The 13,908-nt window shown below is 39.7% G+C and overlaps 2 long non-coding RNA genes across 3 annotated transcripts; both read right to left on the reverse strand.

Annotated features, from left to right (window-relative positions):
* Positions 1-756: 756 nt before the first annotated feature.
* On the reverse strand, positions 757-4,646 carry LOC136687285 (uncharacterized). Of its 2 annotated transcripts, none has more exons than XR_010800433.1 (8): positions 3,759-3,839; positions 3,159-3,287; positions 2,239-2,984; positions 1,941-2,150; positions 1,718-1,789; positions 1,471-1,626; positions 1,336-1,367; positions 757-1,236 (listed from the first exon to the last, which is right to left on the reverse strand). It is a non-coding gene; the product is annotated as an uncharacterized lncRNA (long non-coding RNA). The 2 variants fall into 2 exon arrangements; XR_010800432.1 differs by lacking the exon at positions 3,759-3,839 and adding an exon at positions 4,369-4,646 and having other exon boundaries at positions 758-1,236.
* Positions 4,647-4,816: 170 nt separating this feature from the next.
* On the reverse strand, positions 4,817-7,373 carry LOC136673417 (uncharacterized). The gene is made up of 4 exons (XR_010795933.1): positions 7,250-7,373; positions 6,902-7,079; positions 6,230-6,384; positions 4,817-5,564 (listed from the first exon to the last, which is right to left on the reverse strand). It is a non-coding gene; the product is annotated as an uncharacterized lncRNA (long non-coding RNA).
* Between the last annotated feature and the right edge of the window lie 6,535 nt (positions 7,374-13,908).

Consider the following 13,908-nt stretch of genomic DNA (forward strand, 5'->3'; position numbering starts at 1 on the left):
TAGTGTCCCAACTTTTTTGGAATCCGGTTTGTATATATATATATACATATAATGCCCGGATAGAATACCAATAACAAAGGGGAAAATATGTCATAAGTAGAAGCAGACTCCACAAACACCCTATTTTTTAAGATGGATCTATGCAATCCACCTTAAATATTAACCCGTTATTAAAACTTTTCTCTTAAGGTGGAATTGTTTTATATTGCATTATTCCACTTTAAGCACCATAGAAACCCATTATATAACAAATGTGGAAGCTGCTTCCACTTATGAAATACTTTCCCCTAACTCCTTTCATATAATGGGGTGTATAAGGTGGATCTATGCAATTCCACCTTATCCACCCCATTATATGAAATACATGGAAGGCCTTCCACAAACGGCATGTTTTCCCCTAACCAGGGTCATATTACCAAAGTGGAAGAGATTCCACTTACGACATACTTTCCCCATACCCCTAACTTTTTAAGGTGGAATTGCATAGATCCACCTTAACGGCCCCATAGGAACCCATTCTATCACCAAAGTGGCTGCTGCTTCCACTTATGACATACTTTCCCCTAACCCCTAACTACCTCGTGTGGATAGACCACTGGGAGACCTGGAAATAAAAATAAAAAATAATGACAACTTATGAAGTACAAAACACTTTTATTTCACAGCAACAACAGCAGCAGCAACGACAGCTGTAAAAAGTAAATATCTTTTATATTACTTTAAGATTTATAAAACACTATACAATATTACCAATATCAACAACAACAACAGCTGTAAAAAAAGTAAAAATTGTACAGCTATTATATTAAGATTTATAAAATACTATGCAAGATTGTTACAAGATTATTTACAAGCAGTGTGTGTGTGTGAACTATTTACATTTTAGAAACAAAAAAGCCAAATATTAAATTTGCCAAAAAAAAACCCAAAAATTAAATTACTGCCCCCAGCAGTACCAGATGCAGAGGCTGAGGCTGCATCCAACAACCCAACAGTGTTATCATCTGAGCCAGAGTCAGTTATTTTAAGATGAATCGCAGGCCTTTTCTTGGTCTGTGGCTGGAACTCTGTGACAAATAAATTTCTTTTCATCGACGTGGCTATGTCTGGTGATGACTGAGAAATTGGTGACAAGTGGATTATTGGACTATGCAACTCCCCAATTGCAGAGAATCCCCATCCGCCGCCACTCCTGCTGGAAGAGGAGGAGGATCTTGACCAGCTTCCCACCGGAGGCTGTGAAAAAGAAGAGAGCTTGCTCCCTCAAATTTACTCCTCAATTTGAGCAATGTAGTCAACCATTCATATTCTTTTGGCATAGAGAGCTGCGCATACCTGTATGTTCCTGCAGACTTGTGGTGAGCCACCTTTGGATACAATATAAAAACATTGCATTATTACATTGTTATTGGCATTAAGTAACTCAAGTCACAAGTCAACATGTTGAATAACTTCAATGTAAAATCTTACTTCAATCAAGATGTCGCCGTTTGACGATTCCGCAGCCATTACCTCATACACTGTCATGTTTGTCAGGACACCTGTATGGTGACCCGTACCGACAATAAAATATCCAGCCAGCAGACTGCTGGAAAGTGAAGTGATTGGGGGACTCACAAAGGCGTTCTACACATAAAATAAAAATAATAATAAAAAAACATTCCAACATAAGTTGTTACAAAAGCAGAGAAGTATTTGTTTATAGGACGACACTTACCCAGCTTCTTGGGGATAATTTTGTGGGCCTCCGCCCTAAATGCTACCAGATCTTCTTTTCTGACTAGTTTTTCTGGAACAAAAAAACAAACTGTCATACAAGTCATGCATCAACCAAAATGAAATAAGTTAGGGGGTTAAGGGAAACCATGTGGTTTGCGGAAGGCCTTCCAAATTCGTAATATGTGACCTTTTTAGAAATTATAGTATTCCACAACTCTTACTTGACAACAGCTTTCGCACACTTTGTCTGTGAACCCTGAGCCCAGACCGCAGCTCACTGAGTTGTTGCTCAACAGACATCACAAGCCACCGAATATCCCCACTGCTAAGCTGTGTGATTCTGCCTGGAAAGTTGGCGATGTAAACAAAAAATTGTTTTAAGTTCAACAGAATTATCCTGACCGCTGTGACTTTGAACTCATCTCACCCATCTGAAAAACAGTAAAATGACAAAGAAGAAATGAGTCACTGAGAATATACTTATATAAATAGAATTTTATAAATAAAATCTTAGCTTACTTCCTAATGCTTTCATGATCTCTTAAGAAAGCAAAATTTCCTTTGAAAAGACGGCCCTCCCCAGCAAAGATGAGAAATCTACGGATCTGGGAGACGGCAGTCTTTCCATTTTCTAATTTTTTCCCCAGTCGACTCACTCCCTACGAGATTCTCCAAATACTTCTGGAGTATAGCCTCTACACTAAAGTATTTATTTTTTATTTTAAAGTTTAAAATACATTATAATTAAAAGTTAAAAACTCATAGTCTATCGTATTTGGGACATTCCTCTGCTGTAAAGACAGTCCTTTTGCTGTATTTCTGTCTTTTCAACTGCTTCTTTCCTTTAGAGATGGCTTTGTAATAGTCTAACTCAAATAATTGTTCCTTTAATCGCTCCTCAAGCGCCTTTATTTTCTCCCGTAGCTCTTTGATCAAGTTGTTTTTTTTTCTTGTTCCTGATATGTGAGAGAAGATGACACTGGAGTACAAATGGAGACTTCCAGTTGCGGGGGCTGAATGTCTGAGATTTCAAACATAGGGGGCTGAGGTATGTTGCTTGCAAATGAGTCCAGTAATCCAACAGGTGTCTGTGACATTTGCAGGTGAGTGCCCTGTGTCTCGGGTGCCATTCCTGTACGTGCCTCCAGGAATGCACACAAAGCACGTGACACTGGCGGAGTGGGTTGGGAAGCCATTAAACTCCGCAGTTCACATATGGCCTTTTCTCTTCTAGCTATTGCCATAAATCTGTCACATTCATATTTCTGAAACACATAAATGACACAAAAAATACAAAAGTAAAATAAAATTATTACAATGTGGATCTATGCAATTCCACATTAAATGAACTAATCAGAAAGTTATTCAGTACACATAAAGCATATTTTAAAATCATATTTATTAGACTTTATTTTAAAAAATATCTAATGTCCACTCGCCAGCTTCAAGAGAAGTATCTTCTGAGTTTTGTTGATGACATCATGAAAATGTCTCAGATGCTGTGCCAGATTTCGGTATTCACAGGTACAGAGTGGACACACCTGGCTCCGAGATGCACTAAAAGACATCTGAGACAAAGCACAAGTCACACATAATCACTTTTATTTTAAATATTTTACCAATGTGGAAGCTAATTACACAAAAGATATACTTTACCCTAACCCCTAACTCTGTCATATTATAAATCCAGTTATTAAACCATTTTTAACACGTTATTAACACTGTAATACATCTTAAGGTGGAATTTTGTAGATCCACCTTAAAAGCCCCCATAGAAACACATTGTTCATAGTAACTACACATGCATTTAAGCAAAAAGACCCTAGAAAACACTTAAAACGTTTTAAAACATATAGTAAACTACAATTAAACATGTTTATACTGCACAAGGCAACAAACTTACTTCACTCACTTTTTTCAAACCTACCTACACATGCATTTGAACAAAAATACCCTAGAAAACGCTTAAAAACCGTTTTTAAACATATAACAAACTAAGAGTAAACATGTTTAAATTGCACAAAGCAACATAAACTTACTTGACTCACTGTTGCACTGTCCTCAGTTTTCTCCTGCAGAAGACATTGATAGATCCATTCTCTCTCTCTCTCCCCGCTCTCACTACAAACAAAAATGGCCGACTAACAGGGGAGAGAGACCAATTGACTGCCAGTCGACCAATAGCATGGCTCCAAAAAAAAAACATCTTTCCACTTAACTACCCCATAAAAACCAATTAAAGTACCAAAGTGGAAGAAGATTCCACTAATAACCTACTTTCCCCTAACACCCTAACTACAAATCCAGTTACTAACACTGTAATACCTCTTTTAAGGTAGAATTTCATAGATCCACCTTAAAGGCCCCGATAAAAACACATTTTTCATAGTACCTACACATGCATTTAAACAAACAAAAAAAAAAAAAACAATATAAAACGCTTAACAACGTTTTTTAAACATGATAAACTAAAATTAAACATGTTTATACTGTGCAAGGCAACATAAACTTACTTCACTCACTTTTTTTCAAAACTACCTACACATGCATTTAAGCAAAAAGACCCTAGAAAACGCTTAAAAACGTTTTTTTTAACTTACAACAAACTAAGATTAAACATTTATACTGTACAAAGCAACATAAACTTACTTGAATAACTGTTGGACTCTTCTCACGCTGTTTACTTCCGGCTGAAGTTGGAATTAAATCTTTTCTCTCTCTCTCTCCCTAACTCTCTGCTGCACATCTACACACCAAAATGGCTTACTAACATCAGAAAGAGTCCAGCTAGCAAAATTGTATCGGCCGAATCACGCACGCCGGAACAAAAACACTCGGCCCTAGTCCGGCAAGCCATAACTAAATCGCGATAACCGCACCACGGCCGAGTTTGAGCCAGAAGCACGCCATTAGTGCCAGACTCGGCCCAGATCTGGCTCATTATCGGTTTTAATAGTTTATTTCTATACGCCGCACGCACGCACACACACACACCCCTCCCTTCCCTTCCCTCAGAAAAGGGTACAATCAGGTTTATGGTGAAATTACTGCTTTATTAAATAACTTACACTCTCAGAAAAAAAAGAAAAGGGTACATTATTGGTCACAAAAAGGTACACGTGTTTAAAAATCCAGTTTTGTTACTTAAAGGTACATTGCATTCTCTTCTCCGGTGGGAGACACTTTTGTAGTATTTCATTATGGAAATGTCATATAACAAAAAACATAATAAAAGTCCTGGAGATGAAACAGGGTGTATGAAATCAACACATTTTAAATCTACAATTATAATATAATCATGTTCCCTCATGTTCCCTAATTAAATGTACAAATATGTACAATTGAGGGTACCACCACAATGACAACATATGAAAACCTTTACACAATGGAAACATTCAGCAATTGCAATGTATACAAATAGTACATAAAATCAATACATAGAAAATATATTTGTAACTGGCATTGAAATTTGAAATTGGCAGTGTCATGATTTCCTAAATCCAATTAACATTCAAATACTGTTTTTCAAAAAAACAATTGGTTTTACACCCTAAGAACTGCCATTTAAATTCAGACTTTTCTTTAAAAATATACTATGCTAAGGCCATATAACAATAGTACACATTTGACACTTATTCATGGCACACATCAGTTTGATCAACAGTTTGCAAGCCTCTGCTGTGTTGTCACACTTTGTCATTACCTCACTGCCCTCAACAATGATGGAAATATCAGCCATATCCTCATCTCTGGCAGCCTGGACAACAGGGATCTTCAGGACGTACAGTGTAGTGAAAGAACACTCAAGTGTAGTCACCTCAGTTGTACTCCTTGTTGAATTCCAGCTTTATAATTAAACATATAGAGATTATGTACATGTTCTGTTCTCTTCAGTATATTTTCTATAAAAATATTGAATGAAAAACTAAACTGCTTATGCATGCAGATTCATTAACTACAGAACTTCAAATGTAAAAGATTATCAGGTTATATTACAAATGATTACACAAACGATTCTGCTACAACTGATGCTAAAGATCTCATCTAAATAAATTAAATTAACCTCCTATCTGCTTTTTTCCCTGCCCACCTGCATTATTCACTGCCCCATTAGTTTTCTTACTGCAGTCCATCTTTACATAATTACATAAAGAAAATGAATTAGTTCATGTTCATAGTTAACTTTGAAAAATTTAACAAACTTCACAGCTCCAAAAATAAACTACTTCACATGCTTTTGTTTATTTTTTTTCTCTCAGTAAATAGACTTCTACCGTTTTCAATATAACCGTTGTCTAAAAGGGGAAAAAATGGCAATCATTTAAAAAAAAAAAGTTAGAAATACTGTACAATAATTTTGAATGCAATAAATTTGAAGGCAAAATTGAATAATTATACAACAATATACAGCTTTCACACTATGACCTGTAGTCTATTCAGCCTCCAATCCCTATGCCCCAATCATGTTGAAATGCAGTAGCAACAAATGTGCTTAAAATAAGCAACAAACCTTTTCATCTAGATTATCAAGTATGGCCTGCACATCTCCTCCAAAGGCTGCCATTCTATTCCTGTACAGTTTAAGGAGTTTTGGCACGTGTCCAGTGCACCATGCAACTGACTCTTCAGGTTGATGGCAGTTATTCTACGAAACTCACTGCATATCTAGAGAGAGAAAGAGAGAGAAAAGAGTAAACAATAGAGAATACAGATTATCAGTCATTATGTACAGAGCCTGTACATTTCTAGACAAACACTGCTTCAGTTGATAATAGTTATGCAGGGATCCAGACTAAAACCATCCCGTCATCCCAAGGCCAAAAAAATAGCCCTCTTTTGGGACGCTTTCATGACAAGTGTTGTGTGCGATAAAACTTGTTGCCTTTAAATAACATTTCTGTGGTTGGACAATGCTGTACGCTTCTTGGTTAATAAGTAAATAAGTAAAAAAAAAAAAAAAAAAAAAAGTAAATAAATAAATAATCCAAACAGCTGATGACTTCGCATTATAAGAGTTTTGGAACTGTTTGGGGAAAAAATGTTAAGTATCATTTTAGACAAGTAAACTAGATTGGTTCACACTAGGTTTTGCAGTGTGAAACAATCCTACAAAAACTATAAAAAGAAAAATATGCTGAAATGGGCCAGATTCACAAGTACAGCAAACAAACACACTACTCACCTGACTCTCCAAGAACAGTGCTGGCCATCATTCTCGAACCAGACCAACCAAAGGTTCCTGCTTAACAACCTCCTTCCGCCGTAAAAAAAAGGTTTGCTCCAACTCATGTTTGGACCCTTTTTATCCATCTCAGCCCTCATTGTCTTTCTCTCTTCATCCAAGGAATCCTCACTCAGCCCTGCAGGGTTATATCGCAAACATCTTTGTAATCACAAAGCTCACATTTGAAGGTAGAACTTTGGTGACATGTAGATACTTTACTATGACATTTTGAAAGATGACATCTCAAGGAACCAGCTGTTTTAAAGGAACACACACAATTGGAGTGAAAACAGGGCCAGTGTGTACCATGGAATCCGTGGCGTACTCTGTGGTGCTTCAACCAAACATCCGGGTCTTGGCTTGTGAAAGAGCAGATTTTCCACTTCATCTAATGTATCCCTTTTTCCCTTAAAAATGAAAACAATATTAGTGTTAGTATTGTCATTGTACACAAGTATAGTTTTTAAATGCAATTACAGATCCACAAACGATGTAACGTTATTTAATGTTTTTTTTAATTTATTTACATGCACACACACACACACACACACATATATATATATATATATATATATATATATATATATATATATATATATATATATATATATTACATTTAGCTAAATGTTTTGATAAACAGACGTTGCTAGGTATAGTACTAGTGCTGTTAGACACCTACGCACATTTTAAAAGCAAAACAAAAAACAAATAGTAGGTCTGAACACTATTTAAGCCTATTCCTAATGTGGAAAAGTAATGAGAAACATTTTAACCAAACTGATTCATGTCTGTGCATCTGTTGAACCGATTCAGACAATATAGCTATTTTTGTACCTTTTACGGCTTAATCTTATAATCTTAATCTTGTCCTGCTGCCTTCATATAAATGATATCAGACTAAAGGAGCGTTGTTGTAGACAGCTTTCTGAATTTTCCGTTCTCCCTTAAACAGCTCAGCAAACACTGAGGAGGCTCAATATAATGTTACCTACTCCAGTATATAAGGTGGAACAGAAAAAAGCCAGCCCACAAAAAGATGCCAACTTAACATTTTCAAAATAGAACTTAAAAGAAATCACTCAGGCTTGTTACACAGTCTGTTTGTGTTTGTTACACCGGGCATTTGATTAAATGAAACAAACGGCTCATAATCAAACTTTCCATGGCTACCGTCGAGGTGGCAAAGTTAGCTAACATAACAATGCCACGGCAATTATTTCCCTACATATTCATGGATGTAAGATAGTGTTAAAACTAGAAACGTAACTTCCAAACTTCGAGCCACAACAAAGAGAAGTCAACCGTCCTTCGCGCGTATTCCCGAACCTCCCACTGAGCATGCGCATGACTAGAACAGAGCATGCGCAGGTTTATCTTGATCAGTAACTTTTCCAAACAAATTTTCTCAACACATTTTTTTTATGTTGTGCCTACAGGTCGATCAGAACAATACATTTCGAGTTAGATGAACTATCACACAATTGAGTTCTATTCCCAACACACTATTTCAAGTATAATCAAATAATTTGAAGATTTTTTACAGTGCATTAATCACTAGCCCAAAATCACTGCTACTGCCTAATAAAGGATTAGTGTATGTGGAATTATATATTTAAAACATTACATTACACCAAAAACCAGCCCTGAGATTGAGAATGTATTTAACCTACTTAGCTAGTACCTTAATGTGTTTAAGCAGTTTTATTTCTTATTTTATTTCTTATACTGAGGTATGCAGGTCTGTGTGACACAAAAACCCACACAAATGCTCACATTGTCTTGTAAAATACACCATCAAACCACATAATTACTAAAATTAAAATAAGTCATGTATGAGCGATTGTCATGTCATTTTAATGTTTTCTATGTCAGAGGGAAAAAAAGAGCTAGCTAAACCGGTTAGCTATAAAGTTTGTCATTCGAAAAAAAAAAACGGTTCAATATTAGGTATGTAACGTATATCAGTTTATAAAATAACATACGTAACATTAACGATGTTAACTACATTTGGGCGATACCAAAATACCTATGTATCCGAAACTATAAGGTTAAATTGAAATACTTACGGGATGAAGCTGTTCCCTGAGGCCGGTGAGAGCTGCTTGTGCGCCGCGGTCACAGAAAAGAGTGCGAATCTTCATCGTCTTCTTCTTCTGTGTTTTTACAGCGGTTCGCTTCTGCCACCTTCCGTTTTCTCATTCAGAGTTCATTCATTCAAAATCTTAAATAACAATTTCCTCCCTTCCGTACGGCACTGTCTCCTTATTAACCCTATTTATCATAATCATTTCTGTCCTTCATGTCCCAGTCATTACATCAATATTCTAAAATATTACAATATTAACAGATCTTACCTATAACTGTATGGCATTTAACAAGTTAAAATTTTAACAAGTTAAAATATTTTATTTAACATTTTATTACATCGTTTTCCAGACAGTCACCAGTATTTTCTTTTATTTTTAGATGTGGGCCACATACGATTAATACGCAGTATTTAATAAAATGCTCTGATCAGTGTAGTGTGCTAACTGCAATAGCAATCGCCTCGCCAGCCGACAGTGCCAACATGCAGCCACAAATGGGCCAGATGCAGCGTGCCGCATTCACGCCGAGCCTCAGCTAGCCGACAGTGCCAACATGCAGCCGGACTTGGGCCATATACAGGGTGCCGCATTCACGCCGAGACGGCAGCCAGCCGACAGTGCCAACGTGCAGCCAGACGTGGCGTGCCGCATTCATACCGAGACAGCAGCCAGCCGACAGTTCCGAATCTGAGCCAGAATCGGCCCAGATCTACCTTGCTAGCTGGGAGGGAGCAAGAGGCAAGCACAGGAAATTAAACCATGCCATGTGACAGGGTCATCATCTTCAATTAACATAGATCATTTGAGAAACTCGATTCCACAAACGACATACTTTCCCCTAACCTGATTTATGATTTTATGATTATTGGTTAGCTTTCCACATACACATACACATCTTCTTTTCCACTTTTTCATTTCAGGGTCGAGGTGACAATAGGGTGAGCAAAGAAGCCCAGATGTCTCTGTCCCTTGCAACATCTACCAATTCCTCCTGGGGGATCCCAAGGCGTTCCCAGGCCAGCCGAGAGATATAATCCCTCCAGCGTGTCCTGGGTCTACGTTCCAGTGGGACGTACCTGGTATACCTCCAGTGGGAGGCGTCCAGGAGGCATCCTGATCAGATGCCCAAACCACCTCAACTGACTTCTCTCAATGCGAAGGAGCAGCGACTCTACTCTGAGCTCCTTCCTAGTCACAGCTCCTCGCCCGATCACGGAGAGTACGCCCAGCGACCCGTTGGAGAAAGCTCATTTCGGCCGCTTGTATCCGCGATCTTGTTCTTTCGGTCATTACCCAGAGCTCATGACCATAGGTGAGAGTGTGGACGTAGACTGACCGGTAAATTGAGAGCTTTGCTTTATGGCTCAGCTCTCTTCACCACAATGGTGCGATACAGTGACCGCATTACTGCAGACGCTGCACCTATCCTACGTTCAATCTCACCATCCCTCTTCCCATCACCCGTGAACAAGAACCCGAGATATTTGAACTCCTTCACTTGGGGCAGGTTCTCACCCCTTACCTGAAGGGAGCATGCCATCTGTTTCCGGGAGATAACAATGGCCTCAGACTTGGAGGTGCTGATCCACATACCGACCGCTTCACACTCGGCTGCAAACTGCTCAAGTGAACGCTGGAGACCTCCGTGCGAAGAAGCCAGAAGAACAACATCGTCCGCAAAAAGCAAAGATGCCACCTACTGAGCTCCTCGATGGAAGCCCTCCTGCCCCAGGCTACGCCGCACCACCCTGTCCATGAATATCAGGAACAGGAGTGGAGATAAGGCACAGCCCTGACAGAGTCCAATGCCCACACTGAACAAGCTTGACTTACTACCAAGGATGCGAACACAACTCAAACTCTGAGAGTACAAGGACCGTACGGCTCGCCTGAGCGACCCTGGCACCCCATACTCCCGGAGCACCTCCCACAGAATCTCTCGGGGGGGGGGGTCATATGCCTTCTCCAAATCCACAAAGCATGTGTAGAGTGGAGTAGCAAATTCCCACGCACCCTCAATCATCTGTGAAAAAGAAAAGAGTTGGTCCATAGTTCCATGGCCAGGATGAAATCCGCATTGTTCCTCCAAAAACCTAGGTTCGACTATCGGACAGATTCTCCTTTCCAGCACCTTGGCATAGACTCAGCCGGGAGGCTGTGAAGTGTAATGCCACGATAATTGGCACACTTTCTCCGGTCCCCTTTTTTGAAAATAGGAACCACCACCCCGGTTTGCCAATCCAAAGGCACCGTTCCTGGGGTCCATGCAATATTGTATAGGCGTGTCATCCAAGACAACCCCACAGTATCAAGTGCCTTCAGTAACTCTGGGCGAATCTCATCCACTTCTGGAGCTTTGCCACTGCAAAGCTTTTTCACCACCTCAGTGACTTCAGCCAAGGAAATGGAATCTGACCCCCCAGACACTTCTTGCCCTACCTCCTGCACAGGAGGCATGTCTCTCGGGTTAAGGAGTTCCTCAAAGTGCTCCTTCCAACGCCCAACAATACGCTCAGTCGAATTCAGAGTTTCACCATCCTTGCTGAGCACAGCTTGGACAGTGTCCCCCCTCCCCCTCCCCCTCCCCCTCCTCCTCCTCCTCCTCCTCCTCCTCCTCCTCCTGAGCTGTCGGAGTGTTTTCCAGAACCTCTTTGAGGCCGCCCGGAAGTCATTCTCCATGGCCTCTCCAAACTCCTCCCATGCTCTGGATTTTGCTTCAGCAACTACCCATCCACAGAATCGGAAGTTCCCCGAGCTAGCCAATCTCGAAAAGCCTCCTTTTTCCACTTGACAGATTCCCTCACCCCCGGTGTCCACCAAAGGGTTCTTGGGTTGCCGCCATAACAGGCACTGACAAGCTTTTGACCACAGCTACATGCAGCCATGGTCAGTGCATACGCACACACAACAGTCAAAGTTTTCCTCTCTGCAAGCCGGAGCCGCATTGAGGCGACCTTCTTGTTTACTGGGACAAACTCCAGCTGTACAGGCGCCAGCCGGGGACTTGTGAGTATCCCCACACCCGCCCGGCGCCTCTCACCCTGTTCAACTCCTGAGTAGGAGAGAGACCAACCCCTATCGAGGAGTTTGGTTCCAGAGCCTACACTGTGTATAGAGGTGAGCCCAACTATATCTAGCTGGTATCTCTCACCCTCACGCACCAGCTCTGGCTCTTTCCCCCCCAGTGAGGTTATGTTCCACATACCAAGAACCAGTTTCCGCTGACAAGTTCCATGACGCCAGGGGCCCCTTTGCCCCCGCTCTGTGCCCGATGGGCATAGGTTAGCTTTCTTCCTTTTTTTTTTTTCATTTTACAGGACCACTTCCTGCTTCCCTGCCATTTAGATGCTTTGCTGCTTAGCTCTACTGTCTTCTATTTTTTTCCTTTTATTTTATTTTTTGTTTTTCTGTGATAGAGTATCTGAGCTTTTAAATATACACAAGTCAGAGGCACTATGAAGCCAAAACTGGATATTTTCTGCTTTTGATACTTTTAAAGTACTGTGCTTGCACTAGGAACCAAGACTGTACCAACAACCAGGACAGTTTCATCAGGCTACAGTAAAAGAAACTTGTGAAATGTCTCATAATTTTTTTCACCACATGTGCTTTCAGAATTGTTACAGACTTCTACAGAGAATGTCAGCTTTGGAAAGGGATTTTCAGAACATGCTATCAGAATTTAAGGACTGGCATTTCTGAGCTGTTCGAGGAGTAACAGTGAGTGGGAGTACGGGCAACAGACAGCAGGCTGAGGACTTAACGGAGCAACGGACAGTGGAGAGACACAGATCCAGATCAGAGGATTGTGTGGATGGCAACACTGCCGTGAGTACAGCTAGAGATGGGCAATGGGTGCAGACTGAAGGTAGACCCAAATGCCGTGCTTTGTATAGCTCTGTAGTCTTGTCTTCTACTCCTGGTACCATAGCTGGTCCAGGAAATTCATCAGAATATCGGTCTTTTTCACTTCAGCTGGAAAACAGATTTGAACCACTGCATGCCCTTTGTGAGAATCACAAACGCAGTGAACACAATGCAGAAAGTGCCAGAAGTGTCAGCCGGTCACAAAACCCTAACAAATCTACAGCAGACACCCTGATGTTTGGAGATGACATTGTTAATGGGGTAACAAACCCAAATGTCATAGTGCGATGTGAGCCAAACATCACAGTCCCTGAACTTACTGCAAAGCGGATGTGAAGCGGATTATTGTACACGTTGGAAAGAATGACACTTTAAAGCAGGAGTCTGAAGTTTTTGAGTCTGAGGTTGTGTTTGATGAACAAAGCCACAAAAACAAACAAGAGCTATCGATCTCAATAAATTTAGAAATTACAGACTTCACAGTGTATATTGTAAGCAATATTTTAAAATGTGTTTCTCTGATCTTATTAGACATATAGTATTTGGCAAAAGCCAAGTCCTTCTCCAGTCAATATCTTTAATATAAGACATCCAATAATATTTTCCTCTGGGAGAAATTTGTTTTTTACTATGCAACAGATTCCTGATATATCTAGTATTAGTTTTATCAGTTTTACATGTTTTATCAACTATACTTACACCACTTAGAAATAATGATGATTGCAATACTATGTCCAAATTGTAGATGGCTTTTAACAAATTGAATAAGGCCCCTAGGAACTGCTTTCACTAAAGTATTATATTCTCTGAAGATTATAGGTAAGTTGTGTGCTATCATAAACTGCTCATATGAAAGCAAAATACCAGAACTATCAAAATAGAGAGAATTCCATTCATACTTCTGTCATGCCACTTAGAATAAAATCATGACTTATTTTAATAGTTATATCAGAGTTATTCCATAGAAGTGTTCTAAGTGCACCCAATTTACTGAGTTTACTATAATACTTA

Source organism: Hoplias malabaricus, chromosome 2 (assembly GCF_029633855.1).
Source record: "Hoplias malabaricus isolate fHopMal1 chromosome 2, fHopMal1.hap1, whole genome shotgun sequence".
In the NCBI taxonomy this organism is placed as follows: domain Eukaryota; kingdom Metazoa; phylum Chordata; class Actinopteri; order Characiformes; family Erythrinidae; genus Hoplias; species Hoplias malabaricus.